We start from the raw sequence: 20,853 nt of genomic DNA on the forward strand, positions 1-20,853 counted from the left end.
CCCATATCGTGAAGAGCTCACCTCCACTAATATTAAATGGCAGAAGACCCAACAGAGCATGTACAGTCAATGGGGCTAATATGAAAACATTGCTGAAATACAAAAAAAAAGAGAATGATTCTTCATAGAAAGAGGAAATCTTCATGGAAACATTCAATGCAATAATTACTTAATGCTATCTGGAAAATTACTTTTTTTTTTTCAAAACCACATCTAAAAGCACCAACCATAGCTAGAAGTTGGACAGCTTCTTCGTAGAACTAACAGCTTCCACTATATCATATCACATGGTCCCAGAATTGTACTTTCAGTCATCATATGATAGAGAATGCAGTGGATTTGAATTGGATGTTATGACATACATAACTCTTATCGTGTCAGTGTGACACGCCAGGCTTAAGTGTGAGGAGGATGAGACTCAGTCTAAGACAGTCACTTCATTGTTGGTGCCCGAGGAAGCAGGTTTTCCAAAATAATTGCCTACATAACTTGCCTTTCATTGTCTAAGTAGGTAATTTTGAAGGTCTTCAGAGGGAGATTGTGTCCATTTAATATCACATTTGCACATTACAGAATTGTATCTTCCAACTCATTTCTCCTAATCATGTCCTGATGTAACACTCAGCCTGCACATGGGTGGACACAGACCTGTCACTCACATTGCCCCTGACAGCACAGCTATGGAACCTATAGATAGATCCTTATTATGCAATAATACTGATTAAGGACAGATCTTTAATTTGGTAATCTCCTACCTTCTTACTGATAGTCAAGTCATTTAGCACAGGCTGTGGAAGACCTTCAACAAACACAATCAAGATAAAGTTCTTATAACCAGCGTGAACCACTAACATTACACACAAAAAAAGGATGAACTAGTGATTACTAGAACATTACTTGAATACGAAGCTATTGATAACCCCTTCTGCCCCAAACTTACTGCAGAACTGAGCAGCTCAGTTTACTTATATTGCAGGCAGATGTGTGAGCTAGTACCTACCACATCATGTAGGCTTGTGGGTTGGATGAGCAGTGCACTAGCTGCCTATGAGCATATTTTCCATTCTCTACTCCCTCTGCAGAATTAGAATCAGCATTTGCTGTCTTTTCAGGGGAGCAATGCATCAGCCTCACAACATCAGCCCCAGATCTACTCCTTCACAGTAATATTGCTGTTATATAGTAATTCTTCCTGCTTTGCTGTTTGGTTGAGTTCCCCCCCCACCCCACCCATTTCCCTCCTCCCCACATTTAACAATTTTTACAGCATAACACATGCACCTGTTTACTGCAGACATCAGAAGCACTGTAGCACCCCATCTGCACAGAGCAGAAACTACGCATGACAACTGCAAAAATGACAGCAAAAGCAGAAAGACCAGGAGACTGAAGTAGTGGCATATTGGGACAGCCAAAAACATACAGGAAGAAATGAAAGACCACAGGTTCACCACAGCAGAAGTGCTCTCTTCAGGGCTCCCCAAGCTAGATTTGTCTAGACAAGAAGCACTGACAAGTTACAACAAACCTTTGATTTACAGAACATGTGTAGAGGAATGCTATTGGGCTTTTTTCCATGATGCTTTGTAAACTTGAGCACAGCTCTTAAAAATCAATCGGTGTTGGACTTTTCTGATATGTCAGCATAATCAACCTGAATCCCATAATGTTTGAATTGTAGTAAAAAAGGAGAAGAAAGGTACGTTGCCTTACATGTGACTGCATTGTTGGAAAGGGAAAGCTGAAGGGACTGAAGTCAGTCCCTTCCACTATCCACATACCACACAATTCATCTGCTTGCAAGAGAACATCTCGGGTTACAATTAATACATGTGAAAACACCTGATGTGAGCAGAGTACTCACTATACTGTAGGCTTGATATTTAATGAAGATGACAGCCTACTCAAAAGATGGGAATTACCTGCAAGTGTTTTGTGATGTCTGTTAGATCTTCTAGAACATATTAGCCCCTTCCTCCTAGGACGTATCAGCCCCTTCTCCAAATTCACACACACTTTGGAACAGGTACTTCCAACCTAAACCATCCTGTGAGACTCAGTTCTGGCGTGTTAGGTGTTTCACACACTGCATATTCACAACAGCAGTGTTGGGTTTTGGCTCTGTGCATGCCACATGCATTCTACTGGATCCATGACCTCTACCAGCTCGTGGTTCTGGGCAAGAAGAGCACCAAAATGCCATCCTTGCTGCAGCCTTCTTATAGGTTGCAGTGCTTACCTGCTTACTGTTAGACTGTACACTGGGTGCAGTGATAGAAAACATACTTATTCTTAGAGAGATCTGGCATGCAGCATAAATCAAGGGAAATTTGATAAGATTTATTCTGACAAGGAAAAAAATATTTCTAGGGCAGCTTATGCTTGTGCTTATCATTTCAGGGGGTTTATAAACTAGAGCTTTAAAACCAACCAAACAGACGAAGAGCTTTCTTAGGAGAGTTTTGATGTTGTGTTGTTGTGTTTTTTTTTTTTTTTTAAATGACTTAATTCTGTTCATGTTAACTACTTTAATTTCAAAAAAAAAAAAGCAACATTGATATCCATAAAAAATACATTCCCTAAACCCCTTTATAAAAATGAGTCCCTCCTACACATCCAAGTGATCAGTTCATTATCTGAAAGGTCACAGAATTTTGTTGCATGAAAACAACACCCATGAAACAGCTAATAGCTCTTTAGAGACATTCCCTTCCCTATGCAAAACATCCACCTCAAGCCTCTTACCTCGAACATAACTTATGTCTGAAAGATATCCTTCTAAAAAGGATTTTAACTGATAGATGGTTGCTCTGCACTCTGACAAACAGTGTTCTAACAGGAATCAAGCTACCTTAAACACTAGGTCAGCTTTCTCCACACTGCAGGATAGCCAGAATACAGACATTATTGTGCTCAAACTGCACACTCCTCTGCGGGGAAGAAAATATTTTAGTTTTATGTTTGCACAGTGTATGCTACAGTGGACCACAAGTTTCTGAAGTTAAAAACAATACAAAGTTATGAAACAATTCAACTAATTAATACCCTTGATACTATATTCACTGCCTCAAAAACTGGATGAGTAGTTGAATTTAGTGGGCAATTGCTTTTTCTAGACCCATTTGGGTGTCAGGAAACTTCTTAGAAACAGAATTAGTCTGAGCAGTTTTACTCTTGTAGTTTTTCCTTTTGTATGCAGCATTAAAAAAGGCAAGTGATCATGTCAAACACCTAATATTTTAATATTAAAAATTAAAACAAAAAACTTAGTAAAGCAAAATTTCACTGGAAAAAAACGCTGAATTCAAAAGTGGTATTTAAAGATATTTTACGCTTTCCAGATGCCACGTGTTGAGCATTTTAGATAGTAGGAAGCTTTCCAAGTTCAACTCATGCTTTCCCAAACCAAACGAGAAAAAACACAGAAGCCTGCCCTCTTTTCAGATTCTGGGAAGATCACAGATGAGGTCGTTCACTATGGTCTAAGCCAAGTACTGTGGTACGCACACAGTCACACGCCACCCACCCAGCTCAAGACATAATCCCCTACTTAAAGAAAATCCACTGTACTAAGACAAATCTTTTTTTGGTAAGTTCTGTAATTGTTGCTTTTTCCTATTTACTTTAATGGTCACCATAGCATTTTTATGTTAAGGAGATGGTGAAAGAGCAGCTACATTTGTCTGACATACCAAGTTTAAAATAGAAGCATTTGGAGAGGAATTGCTCCAGAGGTTCTAAACCAAACAACACGAGTTGCAACCCACTGTTTAAAATTAGCTTTTGTGGTTTGTTTTTAGATATTCCTAGTAGCAAATTCAATCTGATTGCTAGGTACAATAAAGTCAACCAAGAGAGAGCAATCTAGGAGGCCAATAATAGAAATTTCATTTAAAAATATGGCTATTAATGTTCCTAAAGATAGCTTATTAAATGAGTAAGCTTTGTCACAGGCTTGAAATTATTCTCTAGGTTTTTGTCTTCTTCCCACCCACCCCCCTCCCACAAAGGACAATAAGTACTTGGCTAGAAGTTAAAAGCTCTACATGCTTTTAGGATTAAATTGTTTGTCCATATTAAAACTAGACAGGAAGGAAAAAAGCTGTTAGAAGGAAGGAACTGAACACTAAAATGTCTTTGAATTCCTATTTCTATATTTCGTGAAAAGAACAACTGTCTCAAAGGCATCACATATTTAATTTTATGAAATTCCTAGTTAACCTTCATTGACTACTAATACAGTATTTTGCCCCCATTTAACTGGGGAAGATAGCTCTTTAGTTTCTTTCCATCAGGAAATCAATTAAACAAATTCAAGAGCAACACAATGCTATTTTAAAAACAAGTTAAGAGGGAGGAATAGAGTACCTGGCTGCTGTTTCTCCAAAAGAAGCTGGAACAATCATTTGTCTCAAAAGTGGAGGGAGAGAAGGGCAGTGCATCTCCCTTACAGCAGTCAGCACAAATGGGAGCAAGAGCATCATAACTCAAAGAGATGTGCTCAGAGGGTTTCAGAACTCGTTCAAGCATGAAGACCTGAGCAGATCAGCATAGGAAGACCACAGCACAACAGAAGATGGGAAAACCCAGAGCTCTTTTCATCCATACCAAGCACTGCTCTAAATAGAGAGCATGTCCGTGTTTGCAACAGACTTACTACAACAGCCGTAAGCCAAGGGAATGCTACATAAGCTTTAAACACCTGAAGTCTAATAGCTAAAGTCATGCAGTTGAATTAATGGGTTGTCTGAGAACGTGACTGTCAAAGCAACTAGGTCAGAACTGATTAACTACAGGCATATTTGCAGTCTAATCCGTACTCTACAAGAACAACAAAAAAAAATCTAAACCCTGCTAGCAAAACCTTACAGAAGATAACAATGAAGAGAGAAGGATATGCAGACCAGGAGGCATCCAAATAACAAGATTTAAAAGGCATTTAAAGCATAAACTGACCACGTGCAGCTTCTGACTGAGTGGCAGTTATCAAATGAATGGAATTAACTAGCCAGGTATAAAATGCTAGATAACAATGACATAATAAGTTAAAAAAAAGAATATATAATATATTAAAAAATATGGATGCAAAATAAGGGTACTAGAGTGTGGTGAAACCAGAATTCAGGCTGAGGGGCAGAGACCTCTTTTCCCCCCAGTCACTGGTCACAACACTTGGACATAGAGACAAATTGGACTTAATTCAAATCTACAGTTAGAAGAGCTGTGTTGATGGAGACTGCACCAATACCTGCTAATGACCTGAAATAACCAGGAGGCCTGGGATGCTGGAACACCAGCAGCATTTAGAGGCTCAGCAGATGGAAAAAGCAGGCAAAGTGGTATGTAGTACCTAAGGGAATATAATTATCCTGTATCGCAGACAGTTTGTACTCTCCTGCCTTCTCTACTAATATTCAAAATGAAATGTTTTGTTCTGAGGAGATTGGCTTTGTGTTTTGTTTCAAGAAAGCACAGTTGAAAAGTGAGTACTGTGTTTGGAACAGCAAGTGGCAAGGTTTGAGAGGGCTCCAAGTTCATGGACAAGTTTCTTCCACAGCCCCTGAGAAAGCTCCTTCTCTTGCACGGCTCAGCTTGCTCCTGTGACAGACCTAGACACCAATCTGCTGCTTCCTCTGCCTTGGATTCCAGCCTGTATAGAACTGGGAACCAACACCTCAATAAGACAGAGGCATTAAAAGGACCACTGAATAATATAAAAGTTGTTTGGCAAGCTGTAAATCAGACTTTTACCTTAGTGGCAAAGGAAAGGGATGAAGCTGACAGATCCTTTCTCTCTGAGATGCAGAAGCCCTTCAGCAGCTTCTTCCCCACTGGGCAGTTCTTATCCTGCAGGATTGTTTCAACCCAAACTTCAGATTTTATAGAGAAGTGAAGCTGGATGAAGTCAAGCAAAAAGCAAGCCTCAACTGAAGATAAAGGAAGAAAATTTCTAGCTATTCAGGATGGGAGGAAAATTCAGTAACGCTGAGAGAAAACACAGAGAGCTTTTGAACTGGTTTTACTTGGAAAAAGACGGGAACAATGCACTAACAGGAGAATGAAAAACTGGTAAGAGAAAGTTAGATGACCTAGAGTAACCCCTGAATCTAAGAAGGGGCAAGAAAGTTTCTCAAGCACAGCTGTAGTGAATCTCATCTAAAATGAGAAAAAAATGGTAGTTCTGCTTATGAAAGCTCAGGAACTGACTTTGTTATGAGCAACAAGACCCTTCTGCATAAGACAGTCGATTGCTACAAGGACTGGTATGCAGTGGTTGCTTAACTCTTCCCTATGAAGGTCAAAATACACAACAGACAAGTGTCTTGACTTGTGCCTCTTTCTCCACTTCACGCACTGCCAGTACATTCCAGCACATTTAAGTATTGGCATCCTACTGCTTTCCTGATTACTTTGCGTGTCTGCAGCAGTCAGTGTTCCCTACTCCCTTCTCACTCACTATCAGGGAAAAAAAAGTGGACTGACCCCACCAACTCTTCCAATCCATTCTTAGTAGAGAAGTGACCACTTAACCTGGAACAAACTATTCAGAGAGACAGTTTCACACATATACAGCATCTGTTCAAAAGCAAGCATTTGCAGACGGATTTCAGTTCTACAGAATGCAAAAGAAGGGGAGTCCCATTTAGTTATTAGCATACAGTAGAACCCCCAAAACAGCCTATTCAATCTGCATCATCTATAAACCAGTACAATGTTTTCAAAAAACAGCAACAAAAAAGAGGGGAAAAAACACCTCCGGTATCTGAAATGAAGCCTCAGAGATGCAACTTACAGCTACTGATTTCAATAGGATGCTAAGTTCTTTTGTGGTAATAGTGATAATGAGAACTAAGAGTTGTTTTTTTGTTTGTTTGGTTGTTTTTTTTGTTTGTTTGGTTGGTTTTGTTTTTTAATTTTGAAGACTAAACTCCTAGCCTGGTTAGGACCATGCCTTGTCACTTTGCACAAACTGCAGCCCTGTACATATAAACAACCAGAAAAACAAAGAAACACAGATGGCTCTAAAATGATCTGATATACTTCCTAAAATTTTGCATACCAAAATAAGTCATTTATCACTTTCAAACCTTTCTTTGCTATCAGAGGAGATTTTCTGTGGACTAAGGCCAAAAAAAGGGATTTTCTTTTGCATCCTGTTTCATGAACTATAATTCAAAAACCCTTGTGGCTGCTGCCACAGAATAGGTTTGTCAGCTCCGCAGTGCAGTTCTTTCTTCCTGTCACAGGCTGAAAAACCACTACTTTACTTTTGTAGGCATTTTACAGTCACATCTTCACTAACTTTCGCTTTACCTATCAAAATTTCCAAGGTGGATTCAGCAGTACCGAAATACACCACTTGGCTACAAGATGCAAATAATAATAATAATGCAAATTATGCATGTGTCACTGGAGCTGGATCATCCACACTTTGCACCCACCAATAAATGATGGTGCACTCAGCACAGAGGTCTCAGATGCCACAAGGGGTGCAGACAACTAGTGAGGAAATCTTACCTTTGCTGTGACATCTGAGGCAAAGCCAAAATATTGTGATTGCTTCCTTCCACACTAGAATGAAACAACTATTTTAAGGCTATAAACAATGAGACAGAAATAAACAACTGCATAAGAAAGCTCCACAATTTCAAGCCAACACCAGATCATTAGGGAAGACTTGCCTTTTACTGGCAAACTAATTTTCCCCATCTGTTCTCTCCCCCCCCCCAAACTAACAAGCAGGAGCAAGCTACAAAGCTCCATCTATGAAAGCATCTCCAAAGACAAAATACACAGCTTTTCTCTAGATGTCTAGGGAGGAAGATCAATACTATGAGAAGATCAGTGGGTTCTGTCGATACATTTACTATCATACTGACAGAGCAGTGAGCTTTTGCCTGCTAGACAAGAAAAATCAGATGGCAGCACTCCTCTGCTTCATATTAATAGCTTGAACTATGTATGGTATGTTCTTGTTCATTACACAAATACCTCATGATCATCCGTATGCCACAAATATTTTCCAATACAGACTTCTGCCAGAATATGCTCCATTTCAGTAATCCTTCAGAGCCATTTCCGTGCAAACAGGGTTGGCAGGGAGCAGAAAGATGCAAAATCAAATCACACTTCAGCTATAGAAGAACATAATGGATCTGAGCTGCTCAGACTGATCACAGAACCCTAAAGGAGATTGTTCTACCAAATGTGAAACAATTGAACTTCAACAATGACACTAAAATGTGGTTTCTACTCCTTTAAAATATTAATAATAGCCCTTTTCTGCATGTTTTTTCCAAGAGATTGGACACAGATCCTGAGCGTACTTTGAGAAAACTTGCCCCTTATATTTCAGAAAAGGCAGTAAAATGCCTGGAGAGCTATAAGGGTCTTCAGAAAGACCTCAGCTGAAAATTAAATAAACAGAACAAGCTGAACTGCTTATAAGAATGTGATGTGGAATGAATGCATAGGCAGACCAACATGCATGAAATATCGGGACTCTCACAGGAGAAGGATGGAGAGCTGACCTCAAGGAAGGAGGCTAAGGGACCTTGGCTTATTTAGCTTAGCGTGTGGGGATCAAGAAGAAACACGGTCTCCCTGCATAACAAAGTAGGAAAGGAATTATCCAAGCTAAAATTCGTCATTGACCACAAGGACTTACATGTATAAACTTGTCATTATACATTCATTATAAAAACATGAAGAAAGTTCCTAGAGTGGTAGAGATGCACCAAATGCTTCTATTACTGCCTTCCAAAAGAAGCAGGGGGAACAGAAATAGTGATTACTTGTGAGATGAAAGTTTATGAAGTTACACAATCTACAGTCCAAACTGCAGGGGACACAAGAAATTATTTCCAGTTCTCTGCATTTCAGTTTTAAAAGAAATCTTTAAAATACCAAACAATGAAGTCGTAGAATTGTTTAACTTCAACTTTTTTTTTTTAAGAGGTACAGAAAACAATGATACATTCTGGTTTCAAATTAAACTTCTCTGCTTTTTTCCTGTTTTGTTTTTCTGCTAGTAAAAAGGTAAACAAAAAAAAAGAAAGCTTTTTTTTTTCAGTTAGTACTCAAAAAGTGAGCTGGAAAAAACACCAGGTGAAATATTTCAGCAAGCTTTACATTTAAACAGTATTTCTTCAAACTAAAACATGTTACTCAAGCTGAACACTCAGCTTGTTATATAAAAACTCAATAGCTAAACTCAAGCCAATGAGGAAACGGTTATGTTTTCTTCACACTAGGTTCTTCTTGTGCTCAGAAAAAGTCATGCAAGAACATCATTACAGTTCGAGGATTAAGCCAAGAACATGAGTTTCAAAGGGAAAAAAAAAAAAAAAAGAAAAAAGTCTGCCAGTCTGTAAGTATACGGCTGTTAAATACTATTTCCAAGAGATGCATGCAAGCAGAAGTGGCATCGCTCAGGAAAATGGAAAGTTACTAATAGCTAACTACAAGTTCAGGGAAATGAAGAATCTAAAAGTGTCATTAATTTCCACATATAGCAACATACTAGGGTAAGCATAACGCAGCACTTATAGAACTGGTGATATTTACAAGATGATTTTTTCCAATCCACTATCAGAAAAAAAATGGACACTCATTATTGAAACAGATTTTTTATTGCCTTTTAGTAGCGAAGATAAGCACGTGTGCTACATCTTTTTTTGATTGATTGGAAATGCATTTATCAAATAAATCAACAGTTTGCCATGATATCAGTACATATAGATTTGTAGCTGTCTCTAAAAGGAAATCACTTTTTTATTACCCTGTTTCCTTATTTAGAGTATTACTGCTCATTAAAATTGAAAGTGTAGTATTGTGGAACACTAAGCTAATAAATCAAGGAACACATATGAAAGCAAATTTACCGAAAGGGTTGTTAGGCATTGGAATGGGCTGCCAGGGAAGTGGTTGAGTCACCATCCCTGGAGGTCTTTAAAAGACATTTAGATGTTGAGCTTAGTGATATGGTTTAGTGGAAGACTTGTTAGTGTTAGGTCAGAGGTTGGACTAGGCGATCTTGGAGGTCTCTTCCAACCTAGACGATTCTGTGATTCTGTGAAATAAGGCTCTGCTATAGAGCTCAATATAAAAATAAAAACCTAATGAGACTATTTAACGTAGTACAGTAAAACTATGCTTTGAACTATGCTATAGAACTGCACCAAAACAAGTTTCTCTCTATGCCCTGCATTTCTCTAGAAGGTAAATAGGAATGCAGATTTTTGTTGTTTTCCTACATTTAATTTTGTAAATAAACCAGCTCATTTTATTCTAGAGCTCCATAACTAAAAACAAGCTTTGACAAATTCAGTCCTTTGTAGCAGTTTGGGCTACATGGTTTTGATTTTTATGGGGGAACACATCAGCAATTCCAGAGACTCCAAAAACCCCTGTCTCAGGAGCTTTTTTCCAGCTCTTGTTGGCTTAAGAGGCCTATGAAAAAGTGGCTGCATTGGAAACTGCATCTGTCTGTGCCCAGGCCAAGTGTTGTCAAGACAGTTAAATGCAAACGCCTACCACAACAAGCTCTCCTTTGTCAGTCACAGGGATCCCATGAGAAAGCACCAACCAGTCTAGGAATTTGGCTCAAGGTAGAGTTAGACAAGCCTGAAAAACAAAAATAAGGGTCAGACTTTATTTAGATTGACTGTATAAAACCGGAACTAACAGCTCTGTTCTGTCAATGAGCTTTTAAAAGCGTGCAGTGGCACAAGTAATCTTAGCGAAGACAGAAATTCACCTCTTAACTCTTTCTGGCTCAATAAGTATATGGGATGGGATTAGTCTCAAACTGATATGAGAGAGATTTTCTATATTGAATGCACAGAATACATTTTTAAACCTCAAGGGGAAAAATACATTTTATGACACCTCACATAGCTTAAGTACTCATGATCATAACTTCATGAAAACGTACTCTGAAGGATCACAGACTGCATCCAGCAATAGATTCATAGGCTTCATAGCGTACAAAATAAGGCACTTTTTCACACATTTAGCAAAGCACTCTTAGAAACAGTACCAGGACAGCATACACATACAAAACCACACGCAAAGCCCACTATTTTGAGCAAAAATGGACTGTAGGCAGAGCATTTTAATAAATATGATGAGATGCAAGGGAAGAGGAGGAATTCAGAACACAGCAGCTGGCAAGAGTTCTAGCTCCACTTCAAGCTATTTCCCATTTTCAGATTTATCCAAATGTTATTCTATATGCTCAGAGTAGAGTAAATTTTAAACATAACAAACATCCTTTATCATTTATTTTTTTTAAATGCAGCCTTGGGAAATTAATTTATAGTCAAACACAAGATTGTGGTCTGCCTTAATTTCAAAATCAAAACAGTTTTAAACAATATGCTATTTAAAAATAGTTGCAATTATCAAGGTGTGGGTTAACATTTGGAACTTCTGAAAACGAGCATTTCACTTCTGAAATACTCTCATCTTCCACAGTTTTCCACTTAAGAGACAGATGTGATATGGAAAAATTTTCTACCTTTCTTATAGAAAAAAAGGAAAAAAAACATCAGTAGCTAAAGGAACAACCCGAGAGCTCAGACAACAAGAAGCTTATTTCAACAAGCTTTTATATATGCATGTGTGTGTATATACGCATTATAACATTTTAGAGCCATCCAGCATGCTGTCCAAACAACCATTATGCCACCAAAAGGAGGTTCCCTCCTCCGTTCCTGCACATTCTCCTCACTTTTTTTAACCTTCCCCTCCTACTTGCTGCTTTGCCTCAAGTTTTGCTTGAAAATTAGCAAATATGACAAAAACACATTATTGCCCTCTTCCCACATTCTCCTGACATTTTAGGAGGGAAAGAAAAGTTTCAAACATATCTATTTTTATTGTGGTATGTCTGCTTATAAAATAGGAAAGTGGCTTCCTGGATTTGAATTTCAGAAGGCCCATTGGATGCATTAGCTTGTTGACATGAATTTTGCAGGTTACCCATTTCCCAGCTAGTCCAAAAGCAAGTGAGGCAACTTGTACGTGGCTAACAAATACTTCCAGGGCACGTGACCTGCCTAGGTCTGGATATTTCAAGAGATCTACTGCTTTCTCTAATGGTGAGAAGAGCAATTTACTGGTTTGGGGAGCTATAGTTTCTTTTCATTTACAGTTACTTCAGCTTCAGTCAGTGACTCAAGTTATATTTCTCTCTAAATGGGAAGAAGGGGAAAAATGAAAGAGGAAAAAAGAAGGTAGGAGAAAAGTTAATAGAAGATAGTTTCTTAGTCAAGGCAGCACTACGGTGCTCAGTCTCTTCTGATAGCTGGGTGAGGGATGCCTGTGAGCTCCCTTCCTACAGCTCCTGCCCACATGCTTTCCAGCTCCGCTCCTCTGCCAGCCCTTGTTTTTCCTTCTCACAAAACCTGTCCTAGCCAGCACTCTCAGCCATTGCATCAGTCAGCTTAGTCTGACTCAGGTGTCTCCTGACCCCCTCTCTTCTCAAAACCTTCCCCTTGCCAGCACCTTATTTACCACTTACCACTATTACCACGAACTGCTCTACCAATATTGCCTCCCTGGGACGTCCTCCCATTTCTGCCTTTCAAGCCTTTCAAAGGGAGGAGCAACCCGAGGAAACAATTTCCTTTTGTCAGTGCTCTCCTGTTTCTTACAGCCTCCTGGGTTTGTTTCTTACAGCCCCAAAAATTCAGCTAGCCTCTCTACAGAGGGATCTAATGGATTTACCTCCTATTGCAGGCCTCTCTCTCTGTATCCACTGAGAAATTTCAGTCTTCCTCTCTGGCATTTTCCTAGAGATATCCAGCTACTAGGTTAATCTCTACACAGAGAAAGACAAAGCTCTTATCTCCCCTCCCACACAAGGCTTTCCCAAGAGGCTCTTCCTTGATTAGCCAGCATCCTGCCAGTCACCCAGCCTGTGGGCTGAGCATTGTATGCAATGAGATCCAGCCTCCCTAGATCATGCAGAAAGAACATGGATAAATATACATAAAATACAGTCTTTTCTTTCTGATCAGTCAGACAACCAAAATACTTACTCAGGCACTCAAAATCTTCCTCCTTTTCTTGGGCTTCAACCAATGAAATATGATTTGAAGAAGTATTTCTAAAGAAATGATCATATTCCTTGCATGCCACCTTACCCCTTTAATCCCTTTTCTATTATGCTTAATTTGCTCAAAAACAACAATAAAAACTCCTTTGCAATTTCAGTCATCTTCTCAGCCCATTTTCTTCTGATCATTTTTCAGTAATGTTTGAAGAACCAGCTGCCTATTTCTGATCAGCCCTCCCCATGACGTTGCTCTGTTGGTGCTGGAGGACACCCTATTGCACAGGGATGCACCTGACACAGCGACCCATCTGACCTATTTCAGGCATCTGTCTTTGGATGACAGGAAGCCTGTCAAAAACTACCTGGACAAGGATCCATAAAAGACAAAAGCAGGGGTAAATAAAAGATGTTAATAATTCATCCTTTCCCCATTAAATCATTACCAGGAGTTGTTTCAGCACTAATACTCTTTGTGGCTCTTTTTCTATACCTCCTACGAGTTTTAAAAAGAACTTTTAAAGATGTGAATACTAGGACCAGATGCAGAATTTGTGTATTACTGTCATTAATGCTGTGCAAAGAGAAAATTATTTGTTTTACAAATCCCAGCCAAGGATAATTTAATCCCTGGCCCTCTCTGCACTCCTTCTAACAATGGTACCTTAAATGAAGTTCTATATCCAGTACGTTCCCTTGAATCTTTGCAGAGCTCCTGCCTTCCAAGTGTCTGTCTCCTGTACTATGGATGTACAGAAGATTTTTCACTAAGAAATTTGACTGCATTCAACAACATCCTGCGTACCTACGTTCGGTTTCACTCATTAAAAATAAATCTGTTTCTGTGGCTGCTTAGTTATCTTTGAAATCTGGGAACGACAGACTGGTAATCAGCATAATTGGCTTCTTCTTAAAAAAAATGAAATTGTGAAATGCTGTCTGGTCTAGGCCCAGTCCTTCTGCAGCATCTTCATTCCCAGTTTATTTCCCACAGACATCTACTTGTTAATATTTCCCAGTCAGCTGCTGCTCCATTCACCCAGTGTGTTTTTGCTGACATGCTGTAATGCCTCTCTCAACAAGAAAGCTCCATTGTACAAAGCCACAAGCTGACAGGCAGAATTAGAAAACCTGCGTCAGGCTCAGCACAGGACCAGTGACAGATGCGGAAAGAAAGGCTGTGGGATCTGCTCTATATTTGTGTGACAGCCCATGGTTCATCTGGTTTTTGTGTCAGCCAAGAGTAGCCAGGAGGCATGAACGGCCGTGAAACTCATCTCCCTCCACTCTACTCTGTCAGAGCTGATGATACAGCTCATGGCCCAGTAGCCACAGGGTCCAAGGACAAAAGTTTAGGGACACATGGGAGAGAGTATGAAATGTGACAGTTTATATGCACAATTTCAGCTTTGGATTCTCACTTTTACTTATGGTGGGGACAATGTGTGATTATGCAAAACATAATAACCTCACTGGCTTCCTTGATGTTGTCAGGAGGCGGCATTTGTGCAGCCATATCCTGTCAATAAGGTAAGAATTGGAGGGTGAAGATGAGACCCCCTGGCAGCAATCACTCCCTTAGGCAGCAGAGGAGCCAGGGCACAATGCATTGGTCACAGGGTGTGACCACAGCTGTGCACAGTGCCACAACCAAACCCAAGTCCTGTGATCCCTGTGCCTAGAGGAGTTACATCTTGAAACACAAACAGGATGCAACTGTACTATTTAATACACAGAAAAAAATTATAGGAGTTTTCAGTGTCAGTGCATCCTTCAAGTCAAGAAGTGAAATTCCCATGGCCTCCCAGGAGCAGAGTCTGAAGCTACCCACCTGCTACAATCCTCCCTTTCTTCCCTTCTGTTTTACCCCATACATATTCCACATCATTCTCTCTTGGCAAATATTACTCAGGCTACCGCAGCTGAACAGTTATTCATCTAGCTGATTCATGACAATAAGATGCTTTCTTATCAGAGCCCACGTGGGAAGCTTTTAGGAAGCTTCTTCCAGAAAGCAGCTATGTAATTTCATGAAGATGGAAGTGCTCAAAGCAGTGAGAGAAACTGCTTTAATAGATCTATTCACACCAATACATGAGATAGTGTGTGCTGAAAACAGGGAAGAGTAATAAATTTCCAACATGATAGACCAGAAGATTTAATTACCAGGTCTACTTTGAACCTGACAGCTATTACTACTCAGCTAACTCCTGGATGCACTTACAAAAGAAGCCTTGTCATTTTAGATTCATAAGAAGAGGTGGTCTTAACTTGTATTTAACTACCAGGTTTACCATATGTGTAATAGGAAAGCACACACAATTAAGCCTTCATGAGAAGACAACTCCCCCTGCACACCTGCTCGTTAAAAAGTTCGAACGGAAGATGTCTTCCCTGTATTTATTTTTCCCTCCAGTGAAGGACAAACATTCAAAAGCTACTGTTAACATAATGAAATCAGCGTTGCATATTTATTGTACCGTAGAAGGTTTTGTAATCCCTCCAAATGCTCTTTAAATTTAGTTAAGTTAAAGAGATATTGTATAGATTCCTATAAAAAGGAAGATGCAGGCATGTCACTTTAAACATTTGGAATACAATGTGGGGAAAAACTTGCATTTCCCATATGGCTTGGTAGTCTAGCTTTTTAAGGAGAAATATGAAAATAATTTGACTATGATTTGGATGGAAGTGCCAAGCAGTATAAAGTAAAAAAGGAAAAAGGCTGAATTTTGGAAAATTTCTAGCCATCCTTCAGACACGTGTGAGAACATAAAGCAATTTTTTTCTTCCTCCATTTGCAAATACTCCTCAAAGTTATTATTCACTTAAACCACTGTTTAAGGGCAGCTTCAAGCTGACCTAAAATTCTGCACAGATTTAACCTAACCTCGTTTCAACAGTCACAGAGAGACTGCTACTCATCTCAGACACTTTGAAATATATAACAAAATACTACTGTTCTTCAGTAGGATACTTTATGAAGGAAATTTTTAAATACCACAGATTCTTATTTCTGCAGCCCTGAAGCACTTACATTCTGTCTTGAAACTTGAGCACACGAAACTGACTAGGTGAACAGAAATATATGGAGTAATTTCTTTTGGACCACAAACTGTTCACATACTATGGGATTTTAACAGGAGTACAATTGCATTTCATGTAGCCTATAGCTATATAGACAGAATTGGGCTGGTAGTGAAGCTGCACTGCCAAAACAAAGAAGGCAAGGAGAAGTTGGTGGACCAGTGTTATCCCAAAATGCACACTCCCTATAGCAGTGGTATTTTGTTGGGGTACTCTCCCCACACCTGTAGGATGAAAACTGTACAGTGACTGTCATTGCTCTTCCCATGTCTGGTGTTGTCTGGTCTAAGCGTACTGTATCAGTACACTTACCAGAGGCACTGTTGAGAGAACAATGGTCCTCTGATGGTAAAGGGAGTTACATATGGAATTTATCTTCTAATTTTCTGCCTCAAATTTAATATTTAGCCTCAAAACAAGCAAACAAAAACCAAAACAAATCCCCTACACAAACAAAGACTCAAGAACACAGGGACAGGGAGAGAGTGTAAAAGAAGATGGCAATGATCTGAACAAGAACCATCGGTAAGGAAAATACAGCGCTGTATACAGAGTACACAACCCCTTCTCTGTGTACGTTGTTACTCATTTAGAGCATGGTATGCAATGCTGTAATTCATAACGCCATGGCAATAAAGGCCCTCATTCAGGCTGACTGCCTCCACTGCTAACACCAGACGATCCTCCAAGAAGGCTCTGAACTAACTCCAGTCTTCCCTGCCGTACAGCACTGCTCACTCATTTACATATACTCAAGTCTTTACGTCTTCAAGTATATGAACTTTTAATGTGTACCGCCAGATGTCCAACAGCCATTTATTTTGAGACAGACTGCCCTGAAGCCACTCTTTGTGTTTATGTGCTTTGCATGTGGTACATACCCAGAATAGATTACACCTGCCTAAGCATACTGCATTCAGAGGAGAACCACTTTATTTAACTGTATTTGCATTCTTCTTTTCTGAGCAGCTCACATCTTGCTTTCTTTGACAGTTCTATTAAATTAGTTAACTGTTAACATCCATAGGAAATAGCAACATTAAAAACCAACAAGTACTTCTTTCAGGAAATAATTCGTGCAAACCATCCGTATTTAAAATATATCCTCTTTTTATTTGTTTCAACGTACTGAATGAGTGCTGAGTAGAAAAAAGAAATTGAAGTGTTTTGTTTTTTTTTAAATTATTATTACTATTATTAAAAACAAACTTATAGAAAGTTTTAGAGAAATATGAGAACATTGTATTTTGAAAAAACCTCAGGCAAATCACAAAACATTCTCTGATCCCTGCAGAGTTCTGAACACCGTAGCTCTGTATTAATTATAAATGGCATAAGCCACCTAAATTAAAGAAAAAGTCAATTTGACACACTTAGAATCCCTAAGCATATAATGATGCACCACAGAAGACAGAGCTATTGAAGCCCTCTTAAGTATTTTTACATGCATTAAAATATGATGTGCCTGTATCTCATGTCCTCATTTAAGATAGCATAGGCAGGAATGTGCATCGTTCTTCTAAGCCTGCTTCCCCTAAGTTACTTTCACTGCAAAGAATTTGAGACAGAACAAGGATTTCTTCTTTCACATCAAACTCTAGATATTCCAAGTTCTTCAAAACCATCAAACAGCAGTACTCGACAATTCCCATGTCACACATATTAAAGAAGTCACATATGAAAGCTCCCTACATATTTAGAAGGCAAGTGGATTTTCATGTCAGTTAAGGTGACTTTGATAGTACACACAGATGTGCACATCCACATATTGGTTTACTCTGGCCCTCTCCGAGTTATAGTTTTAGTTAACACTGTCTAGGACAGCACAAAAGCTGTTACTCAAAAAGAGAGAAGAGCACCGTATTTGTCCTTCTTTCACACTTGAAGATTAGAATTTGATGGTATCACAGTGAAAAATACCCAGTTATTTCAATGAAAAGAGCACATCAGCCTCAAGGGGTGAGAACTGAAGTTATATGAGAAAAGGTGAGAGGAAAAAAAGCAGGAATCCCAAGTGTCCCTGCTGCCTTCCAGCGATCCCTCCTGAAGCTGCAGGTCTGCTTGCCAGAAAAAGTATAATGCTTTTATTGGCATGATGAGGGGACGTGATGGGTCAACCCTCCCTCAGCCTCCACTCTCCCACTCTGCGCTGCTGCGGTCTCACCTTGAGCACTGTGTGCAGTTCTGGGCACCACAGTATCAGAGGGACATAAAGCTATTAGAGATCATGCTTTGAAGGGTCTAGAGCGGAAGACGCATGAGGAGCAGCTGAGGTCCCTTGGTTTGCTCAGCCCAGAGCAGAGCAGGCTGAGGGGAGGCCTCATGGCGGCCTGCAGCTCCCTCACGAGGGGAGCGGAGGGGCAGGCGCTGAGCTCTGCTCTCTGGGGACAGCGACAGGACCCGAGGGGATGGCATGGAGCTGGGACAGGGGAGGGTCAGGCTGGGTGTTAGGGAAAGGTTCTGCACCTAGAGAGCGGTCGGGCACTGGGACAGGCTCCCCAGGGCAGTAGTCACGGCACCAAGCCTGCCAGAGTTTAAGAAGCATTTGGACAATGAATTCACACATAAGGTCTGATTTTGGAGTGGTCCTGTGGTGACCCAGGAGTTGGACTCAATGATCCTTAGAGTCCCTTCCAACTCAGGATATTCCATGATTTTTTGATTCCTGTTCCCTTGCTTACAGCTACACCAACCCATCCCATTCAAATACAACAATTTCCATCAAAAAAAGATAACAAACAGGCCAGTGTTGGTCTGGAGACCAGTATGGTAGAATCATGGAGGGGGACGAGGGAAAAGATAAGCCACGCAGATCTTTCAGACAACAGAAATCAAACGCACGATCAACTTTTTGAAAACACATCTACCTCTAACTACAATAAAGCTTCAAAGCAGTAGTCTAAATTGAAAGGCAGGGAACACAGCCATAAACATTATATTCCATTCAAATCTGTGAACCTCAGCTGTTTAAGGAGCTAATGGAAATGTGAAATGACTGGTGAAAATATTTAGCACTAACTGACAGTTTGCTAAAAAGACTATCACACTTTTCGGATTTATGAGTCGTCTAAGGATTTGTCATAACCTGATTTTAAACTAAATATCCAACGTGAACTGAAGCTAGAACTAGATTGTGCTCCCTCTCAAGTTAGATTTTTCAAACAATGTCAACCTGAAACAAAAGATGAAAGAAAAGTGGGTTATCATCCTACTAACGTGCCTCTTCACAGATGCAGAGGGCACAGGAAAACAAGCAAGAATTACATACTTCACCCTAAATAACAGCCATTGAAGTACTTGGGAATGGATTTTCAAACAAAATCTATACAAAGTCCATATCTGAGACTTCTGTTCCCGCAGGATATCACACAGTGGAAAAAAGGAGATAAGTGTGGGACACTACATACTCAGAATACCACCAAGTCTGATGCTCAATAAGGGCAGCCATTTGATGCCAGCCAAGTCCTGGTGGCTGTTGCTCAGGCAAGCAGCAAAGATGAGAAACTGCAGCAGATAGCAGGATAAAATCACATGGTGGAGATGGGCTCCCTCTCAGTCATACAGCTCCAAAGTACAGGGCAGGACCAAACAAACGTACTGGAGCCAACAACAGCATGGACAGTTGCCAGGCTCAGCAGCACTGCTTAGTGCAAGACACACAGCACAAACACGCCCAGCATAACATTCCCCAAGGCCACCGATTGTCATGTCACTTAAAAGATAAACAAGCTAGCTTGAAGCCCTGAGATAAACTTACACCCTACAGGTGAACACGAGCGGATGAAGAGCATGAACTTCTAGGCTTGTAACTGTTTACAATCTGAGCTGCAGATGAGATAACGCTTGCCGCACCCTTAGGAAGTGGTTAGTGTCAGTACGCAGTAACTACAAAGGTCACCATCATACTGTGCTTAATGGCTTTCAGAGGTTTTACCTCCCAGTAGTCAGCAAGAAGAGTTGCAAGCTCTGGTCCACCTGCAGCCTACCCGTGGCATGAAGGCTGACCGTAGCAGTGGCCTCAGGAGCAAGCCAGAGCCCAGCAGGCTCCTGACCTGCTTACTCGGCATACACGTGGCTAAGCTGCTTGGTGTCACCCTGATCCATCAGGAGCCCTACCATACCTTCCCAGGCAGCTCTGCAAGCACGCCTGACTGCACAGATGGCAAGTCTGGTCCTGAGGATCAGCCCAGGCCAGGCCTCGGGATGCTGTGAGCACAAACACCTCTTCAGAGCTGGCACAAGCATCCTGCAGCAGTGACCGTGGCCGTCCCACCACTCCCAGCTTTCCAGCTGCAGCAAGTAAAACCTGGTGAATGTTCCCACTACATCTTTGCTAGAAAGCTACACACACAAATACGGAACAATCGCTGACGCAAACGTGACCTACTAATTTACAGTAGAGAGAAATGTCACCTGCAAACTTCAAGATCTAAGATGTCAACAAATAGCAGAAATACAAAGAGCATAAGGAATAAAAAAAATGAAAAGGTTTATTGAAAGGGGGGTTGCATTTTTTGCATGTATGCATGTTTGTTTTCCCCTCTATCCAAAAACTGAATATGGATTATTGCCTCTTCACAAAATCATGCACATCTTAAACATATCCTCAATGTGTACTTTTGGTCAGCACTTTTCCCCACAAAATTAAGAATGGACAGGACACAAAGGTAAAAGTAATGTATTATTAATCTGAAAAAAGTGGGTGT

General features: G+C 40.2%; 1 protein-coding gene across 6 annotated transcripts in view; it reads right to left on the reverse strand.

Annotated features, from left to right (window-relative positions):
* RNF144A (ring finger protein 144A) overlaps positions 1-20,853 on the reverse strand; it is a 62,116-nt gene that overhangs the window by 36,037 nt on the left and 5,226 nt on the right. For 4 of the 6 annotated variants that reach the window (XM_035543138.2, XM_035543141.2, XM_035543139.2 and 1 more), the window contains one exon: positions 10,537-10,626. The exons of the other annotated variants lie outside the window; for them this stretch is intronic. The gene's annotated coding sequence lies outside the window, so the exon portion shown is untranslated. The remainder of the gene's footprint in view (positions 1-10,536; positions 10,627-20,853) is intronic. 6 annotated transcript variants of the gene reach the window in all.

This window comes from Cygnus atratus, chromosome 3 (genome assembly GCF_013377495.2).
Source record: "Cygnus atratus isolate AKBS03 ecotype Queensland, Australia chromosome 3, CAtr_DNAZoo_HiC_assembly, whole genome shotgun sequence".
Classification (NCBI taxonomy): domain Eukaryota; kingdom Metazoa; phylum Chordata; class Aves; order Anseriformes; family Anatidae; genus Cygnus; species Cygnus atratus.